At 36.8% G+C, this 10485-nt stretch overlaps 1 long non-coding RNA gene and 1 pseudogene across 1 annotated transcript; both read left to right on the forward strand.

Annotated features, from left to right (window-relative positions):
* The first annotated feature begins 2882 nt into the window (after nucleotides 1–2882).
* Nucleotides 2883–3366, forward strand: LOC115277431 (annotated as a pseudogene).
* A 131-nt stretch (nucleotides 3367–3497) lies between these two features.
* LOC115278034 lies at nucleotides 3498–10075 on the forward strand. Its single transcript, XR_003902649.1, has 3 exons — nucleotides 3498–3569; nucleotides 7852–7967; nucleotides 9821–10075. It is a non-coding gene; the product is annotated as an uncharacterized LOC115278034 (long non-coding RNA).
* Nucleotides 10076–10485: the final 410 nt, after the last annotated feature.

The following is a 10485-nucleotide window of genomic DNA, read 5'->3' on the forward strand; positions in this document are numbered from 1 at the left end:
AAAGCTGTTCTGTGCACTGTAGGACATTTAGCAACATTTCTGACCTCTACCCACCAGATAGATGCCAGTTACACATTTCCCCCAGTGATGGCTGTCTCCAACCTGCCAACTGTCCCCTGGCAGGCATAACTACTGCAAATTGAGAACCACTGCTCTTAAAAATAGAGTAGAAATACTTTACATTTCAGAGTCTTCTTAAAGTAATGCTTTAATTTTAAGTAATTAATATGAGAAATTTACAACCACATAAATCCCTTAATCTTTCCTCTTTATTGTATAGTTATCATGTGTTCTAAAATTAACATGCATTAAAAACCCCATCAGGCAATATGAAAATGTTCCTTTCAATAATTGTACATATTTTAAGGAACTTTAAAAAAATGGTCTTCTATGTTTACCCAGATAGTATACTGTTTTTAACTCTTCTTTCATTCCTGTAGTTCCAGGTTTCACCTGATACTATTTTCCTTCAATCTGAAGAACTTCCTTTACCATTTCTTCTGGTTGGTCATGTCTTCAAGTTAGTTTATTTTCTGAGAATATCCTCAAGTCTCCTTCATTCCTAAAGGATATTTTTGTTGACTATAGAATGCTGGGTTAAAGATTCTTTCCTATCGTTTTAAAAATGTCATTCTATTGTCTTTTGGCCTCCAAGGTTTCTGATGAGGAATCCACCATCATTGTGAACATCATTGTTCTCCTATACATGATGTGTCATTTTTTCCTTAGCTGCTTATAAGATTTTTTCTTTACATTTAGTTTTCAGTAGTTTGATTATAATGTGTCTGGCTATGGTTTTCCTTGAGTTTACTGTTTTATGTTACCTAAACTTGAATATGCAAGTTAATATCTCTCACCATATTTAGGAAGTTTTCAGCAACTGTTTCCTCAATATTTTTTTTCTGCACCAATTTCTTTATAGGACTCCACTGTTACAAATGTTAGACTTAAAAATTTTTTTGAATGTTTATTTTTGAGAAAGAGAGAGACAGAAAGAACATGAGTAAGGGAGGGGCAGAGAGAAACACACACACCAAAATACAACCAGGCTCCAGACTCTGAGCTGTCAGCACAAAGCCTGGCATGGGGTTTGAACCCATGAGCTGTGAAATCATGACCTGAGCTGAAATTGGAAGCTCAACTAAGCACCCAGGTGCCCGCAACAAATGTTAGACCTTTGATATAGTCCCATGACTCCCTGAAGTTCAATTCCATTTTTCCATTTTTTTCTCTTTGTTCTTCAAAATTTCCATTAATCTGACTCTTTTCTCTGTCATGTTCATTCTGCTATTGAGCTCAGCCAGTAAAATTTAAATTTCAGAGATTGTGTGTTTTAAAAATATTTTTCTTTTTTTGTAATTTAATTTTTTGTTGAGAACTTTTATCTTTCAAAATTTTATTTAATGTGTGTTTACCTTTACCTCATGGAGCTTATTTTAGTATCTCTTGTTTTAAAGTCTTTGTCTTATAATTTCAGCATCTGTGTCATCTTAGGGTTTGCACCTGTTTATTGTCTTTTCCCTGAAGAATTGGTTACATTTCTTGGTTCTTTGCTTAAAAGGTAATTTTGGATTATATTCTGAACTTTTTGAATATTAAATTGTGTAGATATGAATCCTGTTAAAATTCTCTAAGGGATATCATCATCATCATCATCACCACCACCACTGTTTTAGCAGATGCAGTTAGCTTCAGACTGCCAGTGTGTGTGTGTGTGTGTGTGTGTGTGTGTGTGTGTGTGTGATTTTTCACTTGGTAAATGGTTTATTTTCTTTTTTTCTTTTATAGTTTATTGTCAAGTTGATTTCCATATAACATCCAGTGCCCACCCCCACAAGTGCCCTCCTCCATGCCCATCATCCCCCTTCTCTCCCTCCATCAACCCTCAGTTTGTACTCAGTATTCAAGAGTCTCTCGTGGTTTGCCTCCCTCCCTCTCCTCAACGATTTTTCCCCCTTCCTTCCCCCATGGCCCTCTGTTAAGTTTCTATTATCCTTATGAGTGAAAACATATGGTATTTGTCCTTCTCTGACTGATTTATTTCACTTAGCATGACACCCTCGAGTTCCATCCACATTGCTACGAATGGCCAGATTTCATTTTTCTCATTGCCATGTAGTATTCCATTTTATATATAAACCACATCTTCTTGAACCATTCATCAGGTGAGGCTCTTTCCATGATTTGGCTCTTTCCATGATTTGGCTCTTGTTGACAGTGCTGCTATGAACATTGGGGCACATGTACCCCTATGCATCAGCACTTCTGTATCCCTTGGGTAAATTCCTAGCAGTGCTATTGCTGGGTCATTGGGAAGTTCTTTTGTTAATTTTTTGAAGAATCTTCGTACTGTTTTCCAGAGGGGCTGCACCAGTTTACATTCCCATCAACAGTGTAGGAGGGTGCCCATTTCTACACATCTTCCTCAGCATCTATAGTCTCTTGATTTGTTCATTTTAGCCACTCTGACCAGTGTGAGGTGGTATCTCAGTGTGGTTTTGATTTGTAGTTCCCTGATGATGAGTGACACTGAGCATCGTTTCATGTGTCTGTTGGCCATTTGGATGTCCTCTTTGGAGAAATGTCTATTCATGTCTTTTGCCCATTTCTTCACTGGATTATTTGTTTTTCAGGTGTGGAGTTTGATGAGTTCCTCATGGATCTTGGACACTAGCCCTTTATCTGATATGTCATTTGCAACTATCTTTTCCCATTCTGTCAGTTGCCTATTAGTTTTATTGATTGTTTCCTTTGCAGAGACTGTAAGTTTTTAAAATCACTTTCTAGACAGCAGGTAAAACTATTGGGTTTGTAGGGTCTTGCTCGAAACTCTCCATCAAGAGTACAGATCCTTCATGCCCCCAGGAACTCCAGCCTTCCTCATGGTGTAGTCTGAGGACCTTTCAGCCTGTGGCTGCTGAGCTGCCTGCAGCAACTTCTTGTACACTAGAAAGGGAATTCTCCTGTTTGCTGAGATTATGTTGTGCCTGGTGATTCAATCTGGTTCAGCATCTCAGCGCCAGGATACTCTGTCGGTGGATGGGATGGTTCTTGCTGAGATCTTGTCATCTGCATGTGTGACCTACACACCAAGATACATTCATCCACTGACTTTGGACTAATTTCTTCCAAACCCTTATTCCAGCCACCCTGATCACCTCCATCATTGTCCTTGTCGAGAAAAAAAAATCGCTCCGTAATCATTGCAAGGTCACTGGGCCTCATCACTACATGCCTCTTTAGCATCATAATGCCTACCTCACTTTCCCCTTGCTGTAATAAAGACATACAGCATCCCTGACTGTGCAGATGTTCGGTGACAGTGGACTCCCTTTATTTCTCTCTGATCTATGGTTGGTGGTTTAATTCTTAGTTCAATTCTCAAAGCTTTTGCTATGTAGCTTTGGGTCTGTCCTATGCATATGCAGCTCAAGAATAAACTAGGGTTTGGTATAGTTTTTTTTACACAGTATTAAGGCATCCTCTTCTTCACTTCACTTCTTTCCAGGTTTCCTCCTATGCTCTCTGCCCCACAGAGACCCTTCTTCCCAGTTCTTCTGTGCAGAAAGGTGAGCTTTCTTTTTAGAGGTTTAACTGCTTATATCATGGCTGCTGAGCAGTTCTGCACATGGGTCCCACCCTTGGGACAAAGCCACTGGACGAAAAAGGGGAGGAAAGGAGTACATGGGTGACTCAGTCGGTTAAGGCTTCAACTTTGGCTCAGGTCATGATCTTGAGGCCTATGAGTTCAAGCCCCACATTGGGCTTTGCGCTGACAGCTCAGATTCTGGAGCCTACTTCCGATTCTGTGTCCCTCTCTCCCTCTCTCTGCCTCTCCCCTGCTTGAACTCTGTCTTTCTCTCTCTCAAAAATAAATAAACAGTAAAAAAATTTTTGGAAAAAAAAGGGGGAGAACAGAAAACTCATTTTCAAATGTGTTGCTTCTTCAAGTTTTGACTCCACTCCGTAATCTGCCTCATTTCCCTTTATGTTTAAGAGTCCTCAGGTCATTGTTTTTGTGTATTTTGTCCAGAGTTTTTTAGTTGTAATCAGAGAGATAGGCTATAGTGGGTGTGGTCTCATTTGTTCAGAACTGGAAGCCACATTTTGAAAGTAGATGTAAGAAATAAATTTTTTAGGATTTTGTAATGATATCTAAAATTAATATAGTGGAAGAGTAAGGTCTTGGAGATCACACAGCCCAATGGAACTCCCTCAGTAGTTGCCTGGGGTAGGAAGAGGATAAGGGTGCTAAGTATAGACAACACCAATCGAGTGTATTCTTAAAATAACTAACTGAAGTCAGAATTCAAGCATTCTAGTTATGCTGAGATGTCTTGTTGCACTTTTTCATACTCTTCTTCAGTGGGTAGCTTGCACAAACATCCTTTAGTGATGTCTAGGATAGTGTTTTAGAAATTGTGCTATTCCAAGCTTTAGGCATTCCACAGAACCCATTCAGGGCCAAAAGGAGTGGGGAGAGGGTGTACTTTCTGGAACCACTCCTTGCTTCAATTAGAGCAGTCCATTTTTTACTATTTTTCATATTGGACTGTGTCAGAACATGTCATAACAACAAGGATCTACATTGGTAAAAAGCAAAAAAAGAATCATAGAAAGCCACTGGTTTGTGGAAACATCCTGGGATTGATTAACAGTTGGCCATAGGTAATGGTGTTTCCAATTCTTCTCTGATGCTCCTCTAGACAGTAAGTACTGAAGATTTGTCAGGGATTGCCTGGAACACTAAGCAGGGCTTGAGCTATAAAGTGTTTCTGCTTCCCTAATTTAAAGTGGTGGTCTGAATCCTAGAAAATACAATATTAGCTGTCATTAGCTTTTGTGCTTTTCTCCCTCACTGCAATAGCAAACTAGCTTTGATTGATGACTTAAAGTTATTAAACCAAGATGATACTGACCTATTTTATACCTTTGGAGAATATTTGTTTCATGAAACTCCTGAGAATGGCAAGCACTTAACACAAATTGTTTTAATACTTGCATTTAAGATATCAGGCTTGTAGGGGAAGATACTCTTCTTTTGAGTGCCTTATAATACCCAGGTTACATAAAGTAAGTCAAGCAATCTTGGACCCACACCTTAGGGTTAGGGTGATGGCTGAGTAATAATAGCATTTAATAGTTCATCTCCCAACTTTCTATTAAATATTTGCTAAGTAGTACCAAAAGATGAAAATGAACAACAAACTCCAAAACAAAGACTAAAAGTCAATCATAAAAGACATTTATGAAAATATTCCTATTGTTAAATTTTCAATAGTGCAAATTAAGATACAGAATTGATATCTCAGGCACGACAGCATCATCTGAAGGAAAGCACAGCCAGAAAATAGGTAGAAGGAACTCTGTGTCATACTTCCCCATAATTTCCCTCACTGCGGCCCATAGTTTGGGAACACAGAGCTTCATTAATGAGAAAGATAGTCAGTTATGGCCTTCAGTGTGAGGAAACAGCCTTCTGAGCAGAATCCCTTCCTTTCATAAGTGTCTCTCTTAATTAATTCAGTTTCTATAATCCCTAGCACATAATAAGGTTCGAATACAGAGAATGGATACCTTGTATATGCAGTCCTCTCAAAAACAAAGAATTTCAGATCAGGTAGAGGAACACTTTAAAAGTAGTTAAAACTCAGGGAGGGGTAAAGTTGTCATGAACCACTCAATGTCATTAAAGAAGAGTAAATACAGTTAAATTCTCTAGGTTAAACATCCTCTTTCTAATAGAGAATCAGGAAGTGATTCTATCTAATTTCAAAAGAACTACACAAGATAAATGCCTGTTAAGCAATAAAAACTGGAATATGCCTGTGTATATCAAATCACAGAATATTAGAGAAGGTGAGTCAACCAGTACCTAAGTTAGATGAGGGAACCAAATTTTTTAAATGTTTATTATTTATTTTTGAGCAGGGGAGAGTCAGAGAGAGAGGGAGATACAGAATCCAAAGACAAGCTCCAGGCTCTGAACTAGCTGTCAGCACAGAGCCCTACGCGGGGCTCAAACCCATGAACCGTGAGATCATGACTTAACCAAGCGAGCCAGCCAGGCACTCCTAGATGAGAGAACTAAACAGCAAAATTCTGCACTTCATCTTTTTTCAAACTCTGGGCCTAGATATTTTTCTCCCACCTCTAAATTGAAAATACTGGAAAAAAAAGTGGGACCTACGGAATATATTTTTGCATGCAAGACAAGAGAAATAAACAGAGTTTTTAAAAAGTGTTCATCTTCATCTAATATTGATTTACTACAGGAATAAGAAAAAATATTAGAAACCTTTTAAAAAACTACATGTCCATTGAGAGTGAATAAGCAACATGAAGCATATAATAAAATATTATTTAGCTTTCAAAAGAAATGACATCGTTACGTATGGTATAATATAGATGAACTTGAAGACATTATGTGAAGTGAAATAAGCCAGACACAAAAGAACAGATATTACATGATTCCATTTGTATGAGGTACCTAGAATAGTTAAATTCAGAGACAAAATGTAGAATAGTGGTTGCCAGAGGCTTAGAGGATGAGGAAATGGGAAGTGGTTGTTTAATGGATATAGAATTTCAATTTGAAAAGATGGAAAGTTCTGCAGATGGATGGTTGGTTGCACAAGAATGTGAATATACTTAATGTCATTTTACTGTACGCCTAAACATGGTTAAAATGGGGGGCACCTGGGTGGCTTAGTCAGTTACGTGTCCGACTCTTAATTTTCGCTCAGGTCATGATCTCACAGTTTTTGAGATTGAGCCCTACATCTGGGCTTGGGATTTTCTCTCTCCTCCTCTCTCTCTGGCCCTTCCCTGCTCTCTCTCTCTCTTAAAATAGACAAACATTAAAATTTTTTTAAAGATTAAAATGGCAAATCTTATGTTATATATATTAACTATAATAAAAATGTCAAAAAAATGTATAAAACTAAAAAAGTCAGTCACAAAAAAGTAAGTACTATATGATTCCATTTCTGTGAAATTCTAAAACATGTAACCTAATCATTTTTACAAGTTTTATCTATTTAAGACAGAGAGCATGAGCGGGGGAGGGGCAGAAGGAGAAGGAGAGCGAGAATCCCAAGTAGGCTCCATGCTTTCAGATCAGAGCCAATGTGGGGCTCAATCTCACAAACCAAGAGTTCATGACCTGAGCTGAAATTAAGAGTCAGTTGCTTAACTGACTGAGCCACCCAGGTGCCCCAAAGCATAATCTAATCTAATGATAATAGAACTAATCTGTGGTGATCAAAATCAGAATATTAACTAACCTTGGTGAGGGATTTATGACATGGAGAATAAGGAAACATTTGGGAGTGTTGAAAGTATTCTCTAGTTGATTTGGGTAGTGTTCACATGAGTGCATTTATCTGTAAACTCTGTTGAGTTGTACACACAACGTTTGTCCATGTACTAGACATGTTATATCTTAAAAAAAATCCATGTCTATGAAATACAGGCTATAAAAAAATAGAGCAGGCTAAATTGAAATAAAAACAGGTTGGGGTGAAAAGAAAACAAACTAGAAAAGACTTTAAGGAACCCAAAATTTAGAAATGCAGTAACTCAAATAGAATCCATTCTGGAATTAGTATATAGCAGACTTCTTGGTGCAGAAAATCAAATCAGTGTTTCAAAATACAAACGTGAGAAGCTTTCCTAAAATGTAGAAGAAAAGAACAAAGAAACAGAGGTAAGGACAAAGATGAGATCCTAATTACCAATAGTTGTTCCAAAAGAAGAAAATGAGATAAATAGAGCATGTGCAATAAACTTAACAAAAATTTTACTGAGGTAAAGAAGGACCTGAGTCTTTTAAAGTGTTCTCTTTTTCAGGAAAAAAAAATATGACAAGAGATCCACCTCTAGAATTATCCAGTGAAGGTTTTGAATTTCAGGAATCCTACAAGAGCTAGGCAAGAAAATGTTGCCAGGAGAGCAGCAACACACAGGTTGGTCTTTTAAATTCCTCAGTAGCACTAAGTCTAAAAAAGTCCAAATGAGTAAATCTAATTAATTTTAGGGAAAAATTTCTGGACCCAAAAAACTGCCTATCCATCTTTTCACTGATGTTTGAGGAACAACAGACACTATTAGAGATATGTTAGATCTTACCTAAGTATTCTTCATTTTAAAATGATTTAAGGTTTTACTTCAGCCCACTGAAAAATGAGTAAAAATTAAAATGCAAGAAAACAGATTCTCTTAACAGACTGAGCCACCCAGGTACCAAGAAAACAGATTCTCTACAAGGACTAGAAACAAATATAGAAGTCAAATTACAGAAATAAATTCAATTGTTATAATTTAGTTATAAACCTCAAGGTAATATTGTCAAACTTGAAAGAAAAGATTGCAGAGTTTTCAAAAATAAGGGGAAAAGATAAAGTTGGGCAGAAATGTGCCAAGTTTCCTGTGCAAATAGGAAGTTCTCAAAAGTTAGTTTTATTCTTAAAATTTACAATCATAAAAATGTATATTCAGTTTAAAGATAACTATTAAAAATAGTTTCTTATTTCTTTAAAATAAGAAATCTTTACTCCAAAATCCAAATCACTGCAGAAGCAAAAAGAAAAATAAGCTCAAGATTATACAGAAAAATATAGGAAGCAAAAACCAGGACTAAGTAAGAATTTAAAAAAAGAAAAAAATGAATGAAAACCATGGCACCTATGAGACCCACTTGTTAAAAAAATTTGAAGGAAGAGACCATATAATTGAGAGAAGCATCAAAATAAATAACTCAGAAGGGACTTGTGCCTAAAAGTATCAATTGCAGCATTGTTTGTAATAGCAAAAGATTGGTACCAACTTAAATGTTCACTAATAAGGTACAAGTTAAATAAATTGTTGTGCATATAAAAAGTGAACTACTCTATAGTGGTCAAAAAGAATGAGAGTTTTATATTTACTGATACAGAACAATCTCCAAGGCACATTGTCAAGATGGTGGTGGTGGAAAGCAAGACTGAGAGAAAAGTCTGTATAACAAATATGATTGTGTACCTATGGAAAGAATACAAGAAACTGAACAGCCCTTCCCTTTTGTATTAAGGAACTAGTGGCATGTGGACAGATGTGGGAGGAAGAATTACTTTTCATTATGTACCATATTGTATTTTTCAGATTAATATGTCATATGCATGTATTAACTGTCCAAAAAATAATTATGTAAAATATACAAAATATGGATTGGAATAAGATTTCCTTCTTGACTCCTCTAAGTACTTAAATCACTGTATGTGTATGATGCTGAAGTTGCTATATTTGGCTTAGGTACTGGGAGAGTAGAAAAAAACCAATTCATGGACAGAGGAGAAACAATAAAATAGACCTACAAGAGATGAGAACCATTTTGGCTTGGAAAGACTGAGAGTATCATTGGTTCCTCATAGTTTCTCAATTCTTTTGTTCTGTTTTACTTTTCCAGATTTTCCAAAATTTTAAAAATAAGTATTTACTATTTTTATAATGAAAAGAAAAACATGATTATTGCTTTTCAAGTCCTAGACTATGCCCTAGGGAATGAATAAAGCAGCAATGACAAGGGCACATAAACAAAAATAAATGTATAAATTCAACTAGCTGAGTATTTACACTGTTGGCAAAAGGAAGGAGGAGTGCAGTGCATGTATAGAGTGTATATGGGTAATATTTATATGTTGATGGGTGGGTATGAGGAATCAGTGCCTCTATTCTAGTTACAGAGATTTTAAGAACGATGTTATATGTCAGGATGTCTTTGAATGATGGAAGGGAGATAAAAATAGTAAAATATCAAAAACAGACATTTTTCTCTTTCCAGGTGTTTGGTATGGAAGTCTTAAAGCTGGGACAGAGAGGAGTGATAAAAATTGTGATGAATGAAAAAGGGAAGTAGATATGGGATGATGAGACTGTTGTTGCCAAAAAAGGCAATTCTCCAATTTAAGGGCACCAAAGAGGAACATATAAGAACCTAAAAGGCATTGGGTCAAAAAGCACACTTAGTATTGGGACTCAGTGGAGTGGTACTGGGTAGGAGGGGGAAATTTGGATGAGAGACTGCTGCAAAAAAAGAGAAAGAGTATGTTACCATCTGTGTGTATCTGTTATTATCTCCTTGATCTAGGTTTCTCTCTCTTACTGTGGTCATGCACCCACCATTTCAGGGGTTCCACAAATGTAATAGTCCCCATCCATAGAAAAAATTATACTATCAGTTGTTTGCATGCTTGGGCTTGTGAGTGTGACATCAGTAGGGTCCCCAAGATGGCAATGACACAGAGCAAGAAAGTAATTGTTTTATAGAAATTTGTTTCTTTCTATTTCTGCATTCTGTTTCTAGGGTCAATGCAAGTATATTTGCAGTTGAATGGAATAGAGCTTCTAAGAAATAAAAAACAGATGTTGGAGGAACGCATTCAGGGTGAGTCAGGAGAAGCCCTTGAGGCACTGTGCTCACAGCCTGCCCTACACTTTTCTTTGCTT

The sequence above is a fragment of the Suricata suricatta genome, chromosome 14, assembly GCF_006229205.1.
Source record: "Suricata suricatta isolate VVHF042 chromosome 14, meerkat_22Aug2017_6uvM2_HiC, whole genome shotgun sequence".
In the NCBI taxonomy this organism is placed as follows: Eukaryota; Metazoa; Chordata; class Mammalia; order Carnivora; family Herpestidae; genus Suricata; species Suricata suricatta.